Below are 19,644 nucleotides of genomic sequence, written 5' to 3' on the forward strand. Positions count from 1 at the left end.
CAGTAATCACAGATGGGTTTTCTGCCGTCAGGCGGTCCCTCGGTCGGCCGAATTCCAAAGTCTTGGTCTGGCGTCGGTTGTCGTCGCTTTCTCTTCTGACATCAGTGAGGCCAGAGTATATAAGACACAGCCGACGCCATGTTCTTCAGTCTTTTTTGCCGCGCGGTGCCCGAAGCAGAAGCAGTTTGCAAGTGCCAGTCGGCCAGCTCCTGAATTATGAATATTTTGGAAACCGAAGTCTTCATTAAAGCTAAGTACCTCGTTGGGGAAACTTTTCTTGCCTCAGACCGATATCAGAAAAAGTTAATAATTGTATTTCTTGTGGGAAGCAAATACCGCATAAGGATTTCCATTCCCTCTGCATATCTTGTTTGGGCCCAGACCACGACGTCTCGGGCTGTCGCTTTTGCGCTACCTTCAATAAACGCACTATTAAGCGTCGGGCGGAGTTCACCCAGCACTACTTTGGTAAAGCTTTTGATTATAAAATGTCGTCGGACACTCTGACTACCGTTTTGTCCAAAAAACACAAGGAAAGGGACCGAAACGCGAGGCCTGCGGTCCCCGCCAACACCACGCCAAAACAGGCTACACATGGTCCGGTTCTCAGCGAGACGCCTTTGCAGTCCCTGACTACCGACGACACTCCTTTGGCGGTGTCCTCTGTACCCGAGACCGCTGGGACCTCGGCCCTATCCCAGACTACAACCGAAGCCTCTGCTAATGTTTAGCCTACTAATGTGGACAGGTCCACCTCCACCCATGGTGTATTTAGGCCCTCATCTTCTTTTTCAATTAAGGCCTTTACTAAATCCAAAGCAGCCAGGCATCCCACGAGGCCTGTTGCACAGGGCCCATCTCCAGGTCCCATGCCTAAAAAAGAGATGCTTAAAATGGCTGAGGATTTAATTACTCTTATCAGAGGTTCTCAACCCCCTCCAGACAAGAGACCCAGAGTGGAGGAAGAGTCACCTTCTTCTGATCAGGGATCCATTTTATCAGAACTTTCTGATGCAGAGGAACACTCTTACTCTCCTTTTGAGGATTTGGATGCAGAACAGTCCATTCCTTCTGTATCCCCTCCTGAGGATTTTTCATTTGGGGAAACCTTGCACACCTTGAGGGAACACTTCCATTGGGAAGGCCAAGACTTTTCAGATTCCAAGAAAAGACTTGGGGAATTTCTTTTGTTACCTCAACACAGACCTCTGGCTATACCCCCTGTTTTGGACATACTGGATGATGTCTATTCGAGGCTTGTCTTAACCGGATTCTCTGCCTCCTGCACCAGTCAAACCTGATAGGTATTACAGAGTACCCAGCTCTCACCAATTTCTCTTCAAAAGCCATAATGCTGACTCTGAAACCATTTCACAAGGCCCCAAGGGATTGAAGGCCTCCACTGCCAAGAATCCACTTCCTGCAGAAAGGGAATCAAGATCTTTAGAAAGGTGGGGTAAAAGGTATATACCTCGCCACCCTAGCCATGAGGGCTTTAAATTGTCAGTTTCATATGCTTAAATATCAGCAGTTCCTGTTATCACAATTAAGGAACAAAATGTCTCAACCTGAACAACCAGATTTAAAGGAGTTACAGGATATGATGCATAGTGCAGAGCAAGTGGGTAAACACACCTTACAATGTGGTTATGATGCCCTAGAGGCCTCAAGTAGAGCAGCTGCTACAGGATCAGTCATTCGCAGACATGCCTGGCTTAGGGAACAAAATTTGCCTGATCATGTGAAAGCTAAACTTCTAGATGCTCCTTTACAAAAGGATGTGCTGTTTGGTACTAATGCTGAGGAGATACTACGGAAAATGGAAGAAAAAGCCAAATCTATGCAAACTGTCAAAGCTTTCTTACAGGTCCAGCCACCACGTTTCAGCAGAAATTGGCCTTCAAAAAACTGGTCCTTTCCAGCCACTGACAAGCCCCAAAGAGGTAGATACAGACACACAAGGGGCAGAGGGCAATCACAAGGATCATATAGAGGCCGACAATGGCAAACTCCAGCACCAAGAGGTGGCGAAGACAGTGCACAACAATACAGGAAGCAAACCCAATGACTCCCTCATTTCCATGCCAAGCATGGCTCAGCTGGCAGCACCTTTGGGAGGGAAACTAGCATTATTTGCAATCAGTTGGCATATTGTCACAACAGACAAATGGATCCTGGACATTATAAACAGAGGCTACAAATTTGAATTTCACACTCTTCCAAAAATGAGAGGCATGCCAAACCTGCCACAAAATCAAAGGGCAGAGGCACAACTGCAAATTTCAAAGCTCATAAGCATGAGAGCTATTCAAGAGGTACCTACTCACCAACAAGGTCAAGGCTTTTATTCAAGGCTTTTTCTGGTATCAAGGAAAGGAACCGACTGGAGACCCATTTTGGACTTATCCATCCTAAACACATTTCTACTCGTACCAAAATTCAAGATGCTCACATTACAGCAGCTTCTTCCCATGCTGGGCAAGTAGTTTTGGCTGGTAACATTGGACCTCAAGGAGGCATACCTGCATGTCCCAATCAGACAAAGCTGCAGAAGATACCTCAGATTTCTTGCAGGTTCAATCCACTGTCAATTCTCTGCATTGCCCTTTGGCTTATCTACTGCGCCCAGAGTATTCACAAAGTGCCTGGCATCAGTAATTGCCTACTGCAGACTTCAAGGGATACAAATTTACCCTTATCTGGATGACTGCCTGATCCAAGCAGACAGCAAGCACATACTTCTGGAACATCTGGCATATGTGACACGGTTACTGCTTTCTCTGGGATATACAATCAACAAAGAAATCAAGGCTAACACCATCTCAGAAAATAACTTTCCTGGGTGCCAACTTGGACACAAACACCCAGATGGCCTACCTTACGCCAGAAAAACAGGGGCAACTATCTCAGTACTTCAAAATACTAGCAAAAAGTACCAGGCTTACTGCAAGGAAAATCCTGCAGGCTCTGGGATTCATGGCATCTTGCATTCTTTTAATCCCATGTGCAAAGCTGCATATGAGGAAACTTCAATGGTACCTAAAAAACCTATGGTCTCAACACAGTCACAGTTTGGAAACAATAATAGCAATAATTCCATGTTTGCAAAAGGAATTTCTATGGTGGACCCAAGCATGTCAAGCAAACACAGGCCTCCCATTCTGCAAGCCTCAAGCAAAGCAAGTCATCACCACAGATGCCTCAGATTACGCCTGGGGGGCGCACATGATGGACAGGTGCATTCAGGGCAAATGGTCCCAAAAGGAAAAGCACCTTCACATCAATCAAAAAGAAATGCTAGCAGTAATAAATGCAATTACAGCTTTCAAGGACTTCCTGCATCCAGGACAATTACTGATAAGAACAGACAACACCACAGTAATGTGGTACATAAACAAACAAGGAGGAACACATTCATACCCCTTGTGCAGACTAGCCATGACTCTTTGGAACTTGGCTCTGGAAAGGCAAATCGAACTTCAAGCACAGTACTTGCCAGGATTGGAAAACACACTGGCAGACAATCTAGCAGAAATATGACAGATCCACACGAATGGAAGTTACATCCTCAGGTGTTTACAGACATAATCCAAGCGTGGGGGAGGCCAGACATAGATCTTTTTGCCTCCCACAGGAATCATTAATTGGAAAAGTTTTGTTCGAGGACCTTTCATCCAAAGGCCTGGAGAGTGGACGCCCTTTCATTCAGTTGGACAGCATGGACAGTTTACGCATTCCCACCTCTGCCTCTTCTGCCCAAGGTGCTTTTGAAAGCAAGAACAGACAAACCGAAGATGATACTGATTGCTCCAGATTGGCCAATGCAACAGTGGTACCCACTCCTGAGGAGCTTAACACGTACTCCTCCCTGGTCCCTGCCTCTAATGCCTCTTCTGCTGACTCAGCACAGCTACAAAACTCTTCACAGTCAGCTGAAAACACTCAATCTCGCTGCATGGAAAAGTCCTTAACACCACAACAGACCCTACTCTCCAAGGAGGTGCAGGATGTCATTTTGGAGGCCAGAAGGCCATCTACTACAAAAGCTTACTCCACAAAATGGAAGCGGTTTTGCTCTTGGAATGAGAAAAGAGGCCAGGACCCTAGAAAACTGAACTTGCCTCAGGTATTACAGTATCTAGCTGAGCTGCTGAACAGTGGACTTTCATTTTCTTCCATAAAAATCCATGCCTCAGCCATTTCTGCAGAATTCAACACGGATCCTCCTTTATTTTCTCACCCACTCTTACGACAGTTCCTCAGAGGGCTAAGAATATAAGACCACCAAGGAAGCAACCAATACCAGCCTGGGATCTTAATTACATACTAGAAAAATTAACATTGCCTCCTTTTGAACCAGCTGCCTCAACAGATTTGCAATATTTGTCCTGGAAAACAGCCTTCCTTCTGGCTATCACTTCAGCTCGTAGGGTTTCTGAACTACAGGCCCTCATGGCGGTGCAGCCCTTTCTCATTTTCCATCAGGACAGGGTTTCCCTTCGTACCAACCCAACATTTATGCCTCAAGTGGTATCCAGGGTAGCTTTAAATCAAGCCATACACCTACCTACCTTTTACCCCAATCCTCAAAACAAAGGGGAAAGGCTGCTACACTCTTTAGACATCCATAGGCAGCTACATTATTATTTGGACAGAACAAAGTCCTTCGGGAAATCAGAACAACTCTTTGTGTCCTATGCTGTAGGGGCTCAAGGGAAGCCAGTTACAAAACAGACTATTTCAAAGTGGATACGCCACTGCATACAGTTTTGTTATTCCTATCATGGGAAATCTGTTCCTACAGGTATCAGATCACACTCCACCAGGGCCACAGCTACCTCTACAGCCTTCCTCAGAGGAGTTCCTACCAAAGATATTTTGGAGGCAGCCACTTGGAGTTCTGTGCATACCTTCACAAAACACTACCACCTGCCTTTATATTCCAAAACTAGAGCAGGCTTTGCCACTGCTGTGTTGCAGGGCATTCTGGCTCATCCCAGTTCCACCTAGTGCCTACCACCCTGTGCGTAGCTTTGGGATTCTACCCATCTGTGATTACTGCAGCTGTATGCACGATGAACATAGTACAGATGTTCATCGTGCATACAGCTGCAGTAATCACAGATGGGTTTTCTGCCGTCAGGCGGTCCCTCGGTCGGCCGAATTCCAAAGTCTTGGTCCGGCGTCGGTTGTTGTCGCTTTCTCTTTTGACATCAGAGAGGCCAGAGTATATAAGACACAGCCGACGCCATGTTCTTCAGTCTTTTTTGCCGCACGGTGCCCGAAGCAGAAGCAGTTCGCAAGTGCCGGTCGGCCAGCTCCTGAATTACGAATATTTTGGAAACCGAAGTCTTCATTAAAGCTAAGTACCCCGTTGTGGAAACTTTTCTTGCCTCAGACCGATGTCAGAAAAAGTTAATAATTGTATTTCTTGTGGGAAGCAAATACCGCATAAGGATTTCCATTCCCTCTGCATACCTTGTTTGGGCCCAGACCACGACGTCTCGGGCTGTCGCTTTTGCGCTACCTTCAATAAACGCACTATTAAGCGTCGGGCGGAGTTCGCCCAGCACTCCTTTGGTAAAGCTTTTGATTATAAGATGTCATCGGACACTCCGACTACCGTTTTGTCCAAAAAACGCAAGGAAAAGGACCGACACGCGAGGCCAGCGGTCCCCGCTGACACCATGCCAAAACAAGCTACACGTGGTCCGGTTCTCAACGAGACGCCTTTGCAGTCCCTGACTACCGACGACACTCCTTTGGCGATGTCCTCTGTACCCGAGACCGTTGGGACCTCGGCCCTTTCCCAGACTACAACCGAAGCCTCTGCTAATGTTGAGCCTACTAATGTGGACAGGTCCGCCTCCACCCATGGTGTATTTAGGCCCTCATCTTCTTTTTCAATTAAGGCCTTTACTAAATCCAAAGCAGCCAGGCATCCCACGAGGCCTGTTGCACAGGGCCCATCTCCAGGTCCCATGCCTAAAAAACAGATGCTTAAAATGGCTGAGGATTTAATTACTCTTATCAGAGGTTCTCAACCCCCTCCAGACAAGAGACCCAGAGTGGAGGAAGATTCACCCTCTTCTGATCAGGGATCCATTTTATCAGAACATTCTGATGCAGAGGAACACTCTTACTCTCCTTTTGAGGATTCGGATGCAGAACAGTCCATTCCTTCTGTATCCCCTCCTGAGGATTTTTCCTTTGAGGAAACCTTGCACACCTTGAGGGAACAATTCCATTGGGAAGGCCAAGACTTCTCAGATTCCAAGAAAAGACTTAGGGAATTTCTTTTGTTACCTCAACACAGACCTCTGGCTATACCCCCTGTTTTGGACAAGGGATTGAAGGCCTCCACTGCCAAAAATCCACTTCCTGCAGAAAGGGAATCAAGATCTTTAGAAAGGTGGGGTAAAAAGGTATATACCTCGGCCACCCTAGCCATGAGGGCCTTAAATTGTCAGTTTCATATGCTTAAATATCAACAGTTCCTGTTATCACAATTAAGGAACAAAATGTCTCAACCTGAACAATCAGATTTAAAGGAGTTACAGGATATGATGCATAGTGCAGAGCAAGTGGGTAAACACACCTTACAATGTGGTTATGATGCCCTAGAGGCCTCAAGTAGAGCGGCTGCTACAGGATCAGTCATTCGCAGACATGCCTGGCTTAGGGAACAAAATTTGCCTGATCATGTGAAAGCTAAACTTCTAGATGCTCCTTTACAAAAGGATGTGCTGTTTGGTACTAATGCTGAGGAGATACTACGGAAAATGGAAGAAAAAGCCAAATCTATGCAAACTGTCAAAGCTTTTTTACAGGTCCAACCACCACGTTTTAGCAGAAATTGGCCTTCAAAAAACTGGTCCTTTCCAGCCACTGACAAGCCCCAAAGAGGTAGATACAGACGCACAAGGGGAAGAGGGCAACAACAAGGATCATATAGAGGTCGACAATGGCAAACTCCAGCACCAAGAGGTGGCGAAGACAGTGCACAACAATACAGGAAGCAAACCCAATGACTCCCTCATTTCCATGCCAAGCATGTCTCAGCTGGCAGCACCTTTGGGAGGGAAACTAGCATTATTTGCAAGCAATTGGCATATTGTCACAACAGACAAATGGATCCTGGACATTATAAACAGAGGCTACAAATTTCAATTTCACACTCTTCCAAAATGAGAGGCATGCCAAACCTGCCACAAAATCAAAGGGCAGAGGCACAACTGCAAATTTCAAAGCTCATAAGCATGAGAGCTATTCAAGAGGTACCTACTCACCAACAAGGTCAAGGTTTTTATTCAAGACTTTTTCTGGTACCAAGGAAAGGAACCGACTGGAGACCCATTTTGGACTTATCGAGCCTAAACACATTTCTACTGCACTAAAAATTCAAGATGCTCACATTACAGCAGCTTCTTCCCATGCTGGGCAAGGAGTTTTGGCTGGTAACATTGGACCTCAAGGAGGCATACCTGCATGTCCTAATCAGACAAAGCTGCAGAAGATACCTCAGTTTTCTTGCAGGTTCAATCCACTATCATTTCTCTGCATTGCCCTTTGGCTTATCTACTGCGCCCATAGTATTCACAAAGTGCCTGGCATCAGTGATTGCCTACTGCAGACTTCAAGGGATACAAATTTACCCTTATCTGGATGACTGCCTGATCCAAGCGGACAGCAAGCACATACTTCAGGAACATCTGGCATATGTGACACGGTTACTGCTTTCTCTGGGATATACAATCAACAAAGAGAAATCAAGGCTAACACCATCTCAGAAAATAACTTTCCTGGATGCCAACTTGGACACAAACACCCAGATGGCCTACCTTACGCCAGAAAACCAGGGGCAGCTATCTCAGTACTTCGAAATACTAGCAAAAGTACCAGGCTTACTGCAAGGAAAATCCTGCAGGCTCTGGGATTCATGGCATCTTGCATTCTTTTAATCCCATGTGCAAAGCTGCATATGAGGAAACTTCAATGGTACCTAAAAAAACTATGGTCTCAACACAGTCACAGTTTGGAAACAGTACTACCAATAATTCCATGTTTGCAAAAGGAATTTCTATGGTGGGCTCAAGCATGTCAAGCAAACACAGGTCTCCCATTGTGCAAGCCTCAAGCAAAACAAGTCATAACCACAGACGCCTCAGATTACGCCTGGGGGGCACACATGATGGACAGGTGCATTCAGGGCAAATGGTCCCAAAAGGAAAAGCACCTTCACATCAATCAAAAAGAAATGCTAGCAGTAATAAATGCAATTACAGCTTTCAAGGACTTCCTGCATCCAGGACAATTACTGATAAGAACAGACAACACCACAGTAATGTGGTACATAAACAAACAAGGAGGAACACATTCATACCCCTTGTGCAGACTAGCCATGACTCTTTGGAACTTGGCTCTGGAAAGACAAATCGAACTTCAAGCACAGTACTTGCCAGGACTGGAAAACACACTGGCAGACACTCTAAGCAGAAATATGACAGATCCACACGAATGGAAGTTACATCCTCAGGTGTTTACTGAGATAATCCAAGCGTGGGGGAGGCCAGACATAGATCTTTTTGCCTCCCACAGGAACCATCAACTGAAAAAGTTTTGTTCAAGGACCTTTCATCCAAAGGCCTGGAAAGTGGATGCCCTTTCATTCAGTTGGACAGCATGGACAGTTTATGCATTCCCACCTCTGCCCCTTCTGCCCAAGGTGCTTTTGAAAGCAAGGACAGACAAACCGAAGATGATACTGATTGCTCCAGATTGGCCAAGGCAACACTGGTATCCACTCCTGAGGAGCCTAACACATACTCCTCCCTGGTCCCTGCCTCTAATGCCTCTCCTACTGACTCAGAACAGCTACAAAACTCTTCACAGTCAGCTGAAAACACTCAACCTCGCTGCATGGAAAATTCCTTGACACCACAACAGTCCCTACTCTCCAAGGAGGTGCAGGATGTCATTTTGGAGGCCAGAAGACCATCTACTAGAAAAGCTTCCTCCGCAAAATGGAAGCGGTTTTGCTGTTGGAATGAGAAAAGAGGCCAGGACCCTAGAAAATTGAGCTTGCCTCAGGTTTTACAGTACCTAGCTGAACTGCTTAACAGTGGACTTTCATTTTCTTCCATAAAAATACATGCCTCAGCCATTTCTGCAGAATTCAACACGGATCCCCCTTTATTCTCTCACCCACTCTTACGACAGTTCCTCAGAGGGGCTAAGAATATAAGACCTCCAAGGAAGCAACCAATACCAGCCTGGAACCTTAATTACATACTAGAAAAATTAACATTGCCTCCCTTTGAACCTGCTGCCTCAACAGATCTGCAACATTTGTCCTGGAAAACAGCTTTCCTTCTGGCCATCACTTCAGCTCGTAGGGATGTTCTTCATCTCACATTGCTGCAGTCCTTACTTATGGGTAGTCCGCTGTCCTCGGTCGGCCCGAATACCAAAGTATTAGGCTGACGTCAGTCATGGGCGCCTAGATCTGACATCAGAGCATCAGGGTATAAAGGCGCATGACCGACGTCATATCCTCAGTCTTTTTTGCCGCATGGTCCGATGCAGAAGCAGCGTTGCAAGTGCCGTTCGGCGTTCTGAAATTTTTCGTTTTCGGAGTTTCAGACCGAAACCAAGTTGGGCTAAGTACCCGTTGGGAATATTTTTGTTTTTTCTTGCCTCAGTTTCTTACCGGATGTCAGAAAAAGTGAATAATTGTATTTCTTGTGGGAAACAGATACCGCATAGGGATTACCACTCGCTTTGTATTCCTTGTTTGGGACCGAGCACGGCGTAGTTGGGTGTCGGTTTTGTGCTAGGTTTAATAAGCGCACTATAAAGCGGAGGTTAGATTGCGCTAGGTTAGTCTTTGGCAAGAGGTGTAATTATAATATGCCGTCGGATGTTCCGGCGCCTGCTTCTACTAAGCGCAAAGACAAATCTTTAAAGCCTAGGCAGGATGATTCGTCCGTTTCAGACGCCGGACCTTTAGAAGCTACAGCTGAACAGGTGGATCCGGCTGAAGTTTCTGTTGAGTCCCAGGGAAACTTTGATTTTACAAGATGTGGCCTCTCAGGAGGCAGGTCAGGCTGAAGGGGCCTCTCAGGTTACTATTCTCCCTTCTATGCCTGAGGTGGTTAGGCCTTCTGCTACTGTTTCTAAGGCTCCTTCTAAGGGCAGGTCTGTGTTGCCTTCCTCTGGTGTCAGTTCTGGTTCTTCAGGGTCTGTGCCTAAAAAGCACATGCTTAAAATGGCAGAGGATTTGATTACTTTAATTAGAGGTTCTATGCCCCTTCCTGATAAGAGGCCCAGGATGGAGCCAGAGTTGGAAAGTTTGGAGCAGGCCTCAGATGATTCAGAGTCTTCTGCTGAAGACATTCAAGATTTCCCTCCTTATTCTGATTCTGATGCAGAGGATTCCACTCCTTCTGCTTCTCCTCCAGAGGATTTTTCATTTTCAGAAACTCTGCATTCCATGAGGGAGCATTTTAAGTGGGAGGGACAGGATTACTCTGATTCACAGAAGAGGCTTAGGGAGTTCTTGTTTTTACCACAGCATAGACCCTTAGCTATACCTCCGGTTTTGGATGTTTCAGATGTTTTCTCGGAAGCTTCCCTTAATCCAGATTCTGTGCCTCCTGCCCCAGTTAAACCGGACAGGTATTACAGGGTGCCTGAGGCTCATAAATATCTGTATAAGAGTCCTAGGGCGGACCCAGAAACTATTAGTCAGGGGCCTAAGGGTGTTAGAGCCTCTGTTGTTAAGAATCCGGTTCCTCTGGATAAGGAAGCTAGAGCTTTGGATAGATGGGGTAAGAAGGTGTATACCTCTTCTACTTTAGCAATGAGAGCTTTGAACTGCCAGTTTCATATGTTGAAGTATCAGAATTTCCTACTTTCTCAGCTAAGATCTAAAGTGGATGCTTTGGCAGAGGGTATAGAGTGTAAAGAATTGCAGGATTTAGTGCATGTTTCTGAACAGGTGGGTAAGCACTCTTTGCAATGTGGTTTTGATGCTTTACAGGCTTCTTCTAGGGTGGCTGCCACTGGTTCAGTTATTCGAGGCACGCCTGGCTTAAGGATCAGAATTTGTCTGAGCATGTTAAGTCTAGAATTCTGGATGCCCCTTTACAGTCTGAAGTTTTGTTTGGTCCTCCTGTGGAGTCTGTCTTAAAGAAAATGGAAGACAAGGCTAAGTCTATGCAGACTGTTAAAGATTTTTGCAGGTACAACTTCCAAAGTTTAGTAGAAATTGGCCTACTAAGGGGTGGACGTACCCTTCTTCTGATTCTCAGTCTAGGGGTAGATCTAGGCGTGGTAGGGGCAGAGCTCAGAGTACCTTCAGGCCGAGACAATGGAGTTCGCCTGCTCAATCTGCTGGTGAGGGCAGGGGCCAGTCCTTTCGTAAACAGGCCCAATGACCTGCATTTTCAGCTGCCAGATTCTTCTTGCCTGGCAGCTCCTTTGGGAGGAAAGTTGGCTCTTTTCAAGCAAAATTGGCATTTAGTCACCCAGGACAAATGGGTATTGGACATTATAAACCGAGGTTACAAGTTCTATTTCCACACCATGCCTCCTTTCAAAGGCATGCCAGGCGTCCTCCTCGGCAAAGGATAGAGGCTCACAGACAAATTTCTTTACTTCTTCAAATAGGAGCTATACAGCCAGTTCCTCTGTCAGAAGTGGGCCTAGGATTTTATTCTCGCCTGTTTCTAGTTCCAAAGAAAGGGAACACGTGGAGACCAATTTTGGATTTATCTATCCTCAACACTTACCTGGACATTCCAAAGTTCAAGATGCTGACTTTACAACAACTTTTACCTCTGTTGGGAAAAGATCACTGGATGGTTACTCTGGATCTCAAAGAGGCTTACCTTCATGTTCCTATCAGGCCCAGTTGCAGGAGGTACCTGCGTTTTCGGGATGGAAATTTACATTATCAGTTCTCTGCATTGCCCTTTGGCTTATCTACTGCACCCAGAGTGTTCACAAAGGTTCTGGCTCCAGTGATAGCATTTTTCAGACTAAGAGGAATACAGATTTATCCTTATTTGGACGACTGCCTGATTATTGCACAAGCAAAGGACGAACTTCTTCATCATCTACAGTATGTGATGGCAGTGTTAAGTTGCCTAGGGTATTCTGTGAACGAAACAAAGTCCAGTCTAGTACCCTCTCAGGACATGTGCTTTCTGGGTGTGAGACTGAATACAGCTTCCCAGATGGCCTTTTGACCCCGGACAAACAAAGAAGCCTTTCTCTTTATTTCCAGCAAATGTCTCTGGTCCAGGCTGACTGCAAGGACAGTCCTTCAAGCCTTGGGGTTCATGGCATCTTGTATTCTGGTGCTTCCCAATGCCAAATTGCATATGAGGAAGCTTCAATGGTATCTCAAAAATGTGTGGACACAGCACTGCCAAGATCTAGACACTGTCATTCAGATAATACCTTGCATTCAGAAGGAGTTTTTGCGGTGGGCTCAGGAATGTCACCTAAACAAGGGACTCTCTGTGACCCGGCCAGAGGCGAGTCAGATTCTAACGACAGATGCCTCGGACAAGGCCTGGGGAGCACACCTCAATGGAAAATGGGTGCAAAACACGTGACCTGTCAAACTCCAACATTTGCATATCAACTTGAAGGAAATGTTAGCAGTCCAGTTTGCATTGATGGCTTTCAAAGATTTACTTCACCCAGGGCAGGTGTTGATTCAAACAGACAACACTACTGTCATGTGGTACATCAACAAGCAGGGGAACCCATTCTTACCCTCTTTGCAGGCAAGCGATGATTCTGTGGGAAACTGCTCTCAATCTACACCTCAATCTTCAGGCAAGGTTTCTACCAGGAGCACAGAACTCCTTAGCAGATGTATTGAGCAGACAAATAGTGGATCCTCACGAGTGGAAATTGGATCCTCATGTATTTCATCAGTTGACAGTGTTATGGGGAACTCCAGACATAGATCTGTTCGCTTCTCCACTAAATTGCCAGTTGCCAAAGTTTTGCACAAAAATGTTTCATCACACAGCTTGGAAGGTGGACGCTCTATCATTCAGTTGGAACAATCTGCATGTATATGCCTTTCCACCTCTGCCTCTGCTTCCCAAGGTACTTTTGAAGGCCAGACAAGACAAGCCAACCATGATTTTGATAGCACCGGATTGGCCTCGACAACACTGGTACCCACTACTGAGGAGTTTAGTACGAGAACCTCCATGGCCTCTGCCTTTGATTCCGCACCTTTTGTCACAAGAGGACACTCACTTCCTCAATGTCAAGATTCAGTCTCTGCATCTAACAGCCTGGCATATTCTGTTTTAGACTCTGGAGGGTCTCAGCTTCCACAACAAGTTTTGAATGTTATTTTGTAGGCCAGGAGGCCTAGTACCAGGAAAGTTACGCTGATAAATGGAGGAGATTTTTATTTGGAGCAAAGGAAAGGACCTTGATGTCTCCAAACCTGATTTAAGTGTTGCTCTTCAATATCTTACTGAGCTATTGGACAAGGGTTTGTCTTTCTCCTCAATAAAGGTTCATGCTGCAGCCATTTCTGCTCACTATGATTGTGACCCTCCTTTATTCTCTCATCCTTGGTTTAAGCAATTTCTTAGAGGGCAAAGAATATAAGACCCCCGTAGAGCTCCTACTCCTGCTTGGGATCTCAATTTTGTGTTGGAAAACTTACTCTACAACCTTTTGAGCCTGCAGCTACTGCCGAGTTAAAGTATTTGTCATGGAAAACTGCTTTTTAGTTGGCCATTACCTCTGCAAGAAGGGTTTCTGAATTACAGGCCCTCATGGCAGTGGAGCCTTTCCTGATTTTTCATAAGGATAGGGTATCTTTGCGTACTAATCCTTCCTTTATGCCTAAAGTGGTTTCTAGTGTGGCCTTAAATCAAACTATTCATTTGCCTACTTTTTATGCAAACCCCCAAAATAAAGGGAGAAAATTTTGCATACTTTGGATATTCACAGGCAGTTGCGTTATTATTTGAGCAGAACCAAGGAGTTCAGACAGGCTCAGCAATTGTTTGTTTCTTTTGCTTTGGGTTCACAGGGTAAACCTGTTTCAAAACAAACTATTTCTAAATGGATTGGGTTTTGTATTTCTTTCTGTTACTCCCATCATGATAAGGAGATTCCTGCTGGAATCAGGCCTCATTCCACTAGGGCTACTGCTACTTCTCTGCCTTTCTAAGGGGTAGCTACAAAAGACATTTTGGAGGCAGCTACTTGGAGTTCAGTGCATACCTTTTCTAAACATTACCACCTTCCTCTTTATTCTAAGTCTAGGGCTGGATTTGCCACTGCAATTTTACAGGGCATTTTAGCGCCCCTAATGCTTTATGATTTTTACCATCCTCCCTTTCCCTTTGCTTTGGGATTCTACCCATAAGTAAGGACTGCAGCAATGTGAGATGAAGAACATAGTACAGTTTTGTACCTACCATAAATGTAGATGCTCGAAGATCCACATTGCTGCAGTCCAAACCCTCCCTCCTTCCCCACTGTAGTTTGACTTGGTGCTATGCTTTAGGTGATGGTTGTTGTTGGGCATGTTTTTGGGAGATATTCTGTTTTTGGCTGTGGCCTTTCTGGTTTGGCCTTCTGACATCTGGGGCAAGAAAAGACTGAGGATATGACGTCGGTCATGCGCCTTTATACCCTGACGCTCTGATGTCAGATCTAGGCGCCCATGACCGACGTCAGCCTAATACTTTGGTATTCGGGCTGACCGAGGACAGCGGACTACCCATAAGTAAGGACTGCAGCAATGTGGATCTTCGAACATCTACATTTATGGTAGGTACAAAACTGTACTTTTCTGAACTACAGGCCCTCATGGCGGTGCAGCCCTTCCTCATCTTCCATCAGGACAGGGTTTCCCTTCGTACCAACCCATCTTTTATGCCAAAAGTGGTTTCCAGGGTAGCCTTAAATCAAGCCATACACCTACCTACCTTTTATCCTAACCCTCAAAACAAAGGGCTGTTTCACACTTTAGACATCCATAGGCAGCTACGTTATTATTTGGACAGAACAAAGCCCTTCAGGAAATCAGAACAACTTTTTGTGTCCTATGCGTAGGGGCACAAGGAAACCAGTTACCAAACAGACCATTTCAAGTGGATTGGCCACTGCATACGGTTTTGTTATTCCTATCATGGGAAATCTGTCCCTACTGGTATCAGATCTCACTCCACCAGGGCCACAGCCACCTCTACAGCCTTCCTCAGAGGCGTTCCTACTAAGGATATTTTGGAGGCAGCCACTTGGAGTTCTGTACATACCTTCACAAAACACTACCACCTACCCTTATATTCCAGAACAAGAGCAGGCTTTGCCACTGCTGTTTTGCAGGGCATTCTGGCTCAACCCAGTTCCTCATAGTACCTACCACCCTATGCATAGCTTTGGGACTCTACCCATCTGTGATTACTGCAGCTGTATGCACGATGAACATAGTACAGTTTTGTACCTACCATAAATGTAGATGTTCGAGTGCTAATACAGCTGCAGTACAGGTTTCCCTCCCTCCTTCCCCACTTGGTAAAGGCATGGGGCCTAACAACCTCTTCATACCACCTGACTGGGTTATCCTGCTATGTTTTATTTGCTTGCTTACACTGATTTTGCATTACATTGCATTGCCTGCATATGTAGATAAGCCTTATTTATGTATTGCCTTCCTTTTGGGGGCACCTGACATCTGGGGCAAGAAAGACTGAAGAACATGGCGTCGGCTGTGTCTTATATACTCTGGCCTTACTGACGTCAGAAGAGTAAGCGACGACAACCGACACCGGACCAAGACTTTGGAATTCGGCCGACCGCAGACCCGCCTGACGGCAGAAAACCCATCTGTGATTACTGCAGCTGTATTAGCACTCAAACATCTACATTTATGGTAGGTACAAAACTGTACTTTTCAGAGCAGGATCTATGGGCTTTCAGTTTGCCATTGCTTTTTGCAGACAAAAAAATATTCAAATTTACCCATACTTAGATGACTGCCTAATTCAGGCAGACAGTCAGGAAAAGCTGCTACAGCACCTGAGCTTTGTAAAGGACCTACTGCCCTCCCTGGGGTATACTATCAATGTAAAGAAATCAAAACTAGTTCCCATACAAAACATTATATTCCTGGGAGCAAGCCTGGACACAGCATCCCAGATGGCATTCCTTACTCCAGAAAAACAAGCCTACCTGACAGGTTACTTCTTTCACCTCAAAAAGTCACCAGAACCCAGTTATCCACAAGGAAAATACTGCAAGTTCTAGGGTTCATGGCCTCTTGCATTCTACTCATTCCATATAAGGACACTACAGTGGTACCTAAAAAGCCTTTGGTGTCAGCACCCTCAAGACCTGGAAACTCTTACACCAATGATACCTTGTCTAAGGAAAGATTTTCTTTGGTGGACAGCAGCATGCAACCACAACAAGGGACTTCCCTTCTCACAACCCCACGCTGCCCAGACCCTCACCACAGACGCATCAGACTATGCCTGGGGTGCTCACCTGGACAGCAGGTGCATTCAGGGCCAATGGATCCCAAATCAAATACATCTGTACATCAACCAAAAAGAGGTTTTAGCTGTTCAGCACGCCCTGACAGCTTTCAGACCCATACTCTCCCTTCTGCAGGCTCACCATGACCCTTTGGCACACGGCCTCAGCCATGTAACTAAACCTGTTAGCACAATTCCTGCCAGGCTCTCTAAACTTTCTGGCAGACAACTTAAGCAGAAACCTGCTAAACCCACAGAACTTTCACCCTTACAACCCAGAAATGGGGCACCCCGAAGGTGGATCTCTTTGCCTCCCACTCCAATCATCAGCTCAGCAAATTCTGCACCAGGGAACCTCACAGCAAGGCCTAGAAAGTGGATGCTCTATCCTTCCATTGGGTAAACCTCTCAGTCTATGCATTTCCCCCTCTGCCACTCATTTCAAGGGTACCGCTCAAAATAAGGGAGGAAACACAGAGGGCAGTCCTGATTGCCCTATACTGGCCACGCCAGCACTGGTACTCACTGCAGCACAGCCTGTCATCCCTGCCACCATGGCACCTACCTCAAATCCCAACACTCCTGACCCAGGGGAATGGAGAATTCATGCATCCCCAATTACAGACCCTCAACTTGACAGCCTGGCTTATTCCCTGACCTCTCCTCAAGCTGCCAGCCTAAGCAAACAAGTTCTAGATGTTGTACGTAAGGCCATATGCCCCAGCACTAGAAAATCCTATGCTGACAAGTGGAAAAGGTTTTGCATTTGAATCCAGAATAAGGGAGCCGGAACGACACAGCCCTCCCTACCTGTCATCCTGGATTACTTGGCAGATCTACTACGCAGGGGTCTATTCTTCTCTTCTATTAAAATTCATTCCTCAGCCATCTCTGCTCATTTCAGCACAGAGCCACCTCTCTTCTCACACCCTCTCATCAAACAGTTCCTAAGAGGTGCTAACAACTTAAGGCCACTCAGAAGAGCTCCTACCCCAGCTTGGGACCTTAACTTTGTGTTGGAAAAGCTCACCCTGCCCCCTTTGAATTTGCAGTGTCAGCAGAGTTAAAATTCCTCTCTTGGAAGACGGCCTTGCTTCTGGCCATCACTTCAGCTAGAAGAGTATCAGAGCTACAAGCACTTATGGCTGTAGAGCCCTTCATCATTTTCCATGTTGACAGGGTCTCCCTCAGGACTAACCCATCCTACATACCTAAAGTGGTGTCCAGTGTGGCTCTCAACCAACCATTCATTTGCCCACCTTTTTCCCTAACTCACAAAACAAGGGGGAAAGGATTATGCGCTCTCTAGATGTGCACATATAGCTCAGATTCTACCTGGACAGGACTAAATCTTTTAGAAAAACTGATCAATTGCTGGTCAGCTTCGCTGCAGGAGCAGAGGGCAAGGCCATATCCAAAAAAGAATCTCCAAATGAATAGCACATTGCATCCATTTGTGCTACAAACAGCATGGGAAACCACCCCCAAAGGGGGTCAGGACACATTCCACCAGAGCAACCTCCACCTTTGCAGCTTTTCTCAGAGGGGTCCCCACCAGGGAAATCCTGGAGGCTGCAACATGGACATCCTGTTCATACCTTCACCAAGCATTACCACCTGCCTATCTTCTCCAAATCCAGGGCAGGCTTTGCCACCGCAGTCTTGCAGGGCATCCTAGCCAGCCGCCAGTCTTCTTGAGTGCCTCCACCCTTTTCTTCAGCTTTGGGAATTAACCCAAATGTGATGACTGCAACAGTGAAACACAAAGAACATAGTACAGTCATGTACACTTACCATAAATGTAGATGTTCGAGTGTATTCACTGTTGCAGTCCTGGTTTCCCTCACTCCATCCCCCTTGTCTTTCTCTCTCTCTCTCTTTCTCTCCTTACAAGGAAATTTTGGTATTTACTTTCTGCTGGTGATGGTCTTCCACCATAACCTAGCTCCCTATTGGGGGCTCCTGACAGGGCAAGAAAATTTGATGTAATGGCGTCTGCTCCCTGATTTTATACCACTGACGACCTGACGTCAGTTCTGGAGCAACAGCAACCGACGCAGAAATACTATGCCTCTGGTATTCGGGCCAACTGATGGCTACCCCTGGCAGGATAACCCAAATATGATGACTGCAACAGTGAATACACTCAGACATCTACATTTATGGTAAGTGTACACAACTGTACTTTCTTTTGCAGCACTTGTTTTTAGAATTCTCAGCTGTCAGCCTCATATGTTTAAGTTTGTTTGCCTGTTGAGAGAACATGAGGAATATTTTGGCATCTGTCACTCCTTGTGGGAGAGTGTCTGAAGTGACTACCCACTGTTTGAAATGTGCTTATGACTCTGCTGATGCCACATCTAGGGCTGCTGCCACTGGCATTGTTATGAGGAGGCACCATTTTCAGTTTGACCATGGGATAAATTACCAGTCCCACAATCACAGCTTGTTTATCAGACCACTCATCTTTTACCAGGAATCCCACTGGTGTGGCACCTGGAAACCAGTATGGACCAGGGGTAAGACGCGTCCTCTGTGGTGGTTGAGGTCTTCTCAGTGGGCAATGGCACTAAGGCCATTTCTGCATGTCTTCCTATGGATTCCACCCTTTCAATAAAACCTCATGTGAAAGTGTTTTTGAAAGGAGTGTTGTATAAAAATCTACTAGGAAACTGGTGGTTCCTCCTTGGTCTTAAGTTTGTGTTAGGATGTCTAACTCTTACTCCATTTGAACCAGATCATTAGGCTTATTTGAGGTTCATAACATGGAAAACAGTTTTAATTTTATTGCAGAGTTCATTGCAGTTGTATGTTGAGTTGAAAGCTCCCATGGTGCATCTGTTTTATCCCATTTTCCACAAAAAATTGAAGTTGCTTAACTAATACACATTTATGCCTCAAGTCTTATCCAAGTTTACCTTAACTCAAGCTGTCCATTTCCTGCCTTCTTTCCAGAATGGACACTTTCACATCATGGTTAGTCATGGCTTGGACCTGCACTCTGAAGCTTTGTCTTTTGGCAGGGTTATGCTTTGTGCATTTTGGCTTGAGAAGCCCTTAATTGTCTATCAGTTTCACAGGTGATGTAATTTTTGCTGTTTGAAAATAATTT

At 45.8% G+C, this 19,644-nt stretch overlaps 1 protein-coding gene across 4 annotated transcripts in view; it reads left to right on the forward strand.

Annotated features, from left to right (window-relative positions):
* Positions 1 to 19,644, forward strand: part of P4HA1 (prolyl 4-hydroxylase subunit alpha 1) — a 635,357-nt gene that overhangs the window by 253,545 nt on the left and 362,168 nt on the right. The window lies entirely within an intron of this gene.

This window comes from Protopterus annectens, chromosome 14.part0 (assembly GCF_019279795.1).
Source record: "Protopterus annectens isolate FY-2018-M chromosome 14.part0, PAN1.0, whole genome shotgun sequence".
Lineage (NCBI taxonomy): Eukaryota > Metazoa > Chordata > Ceratodontiformes > Protopteridae > Protopterus > Protopterus annectens.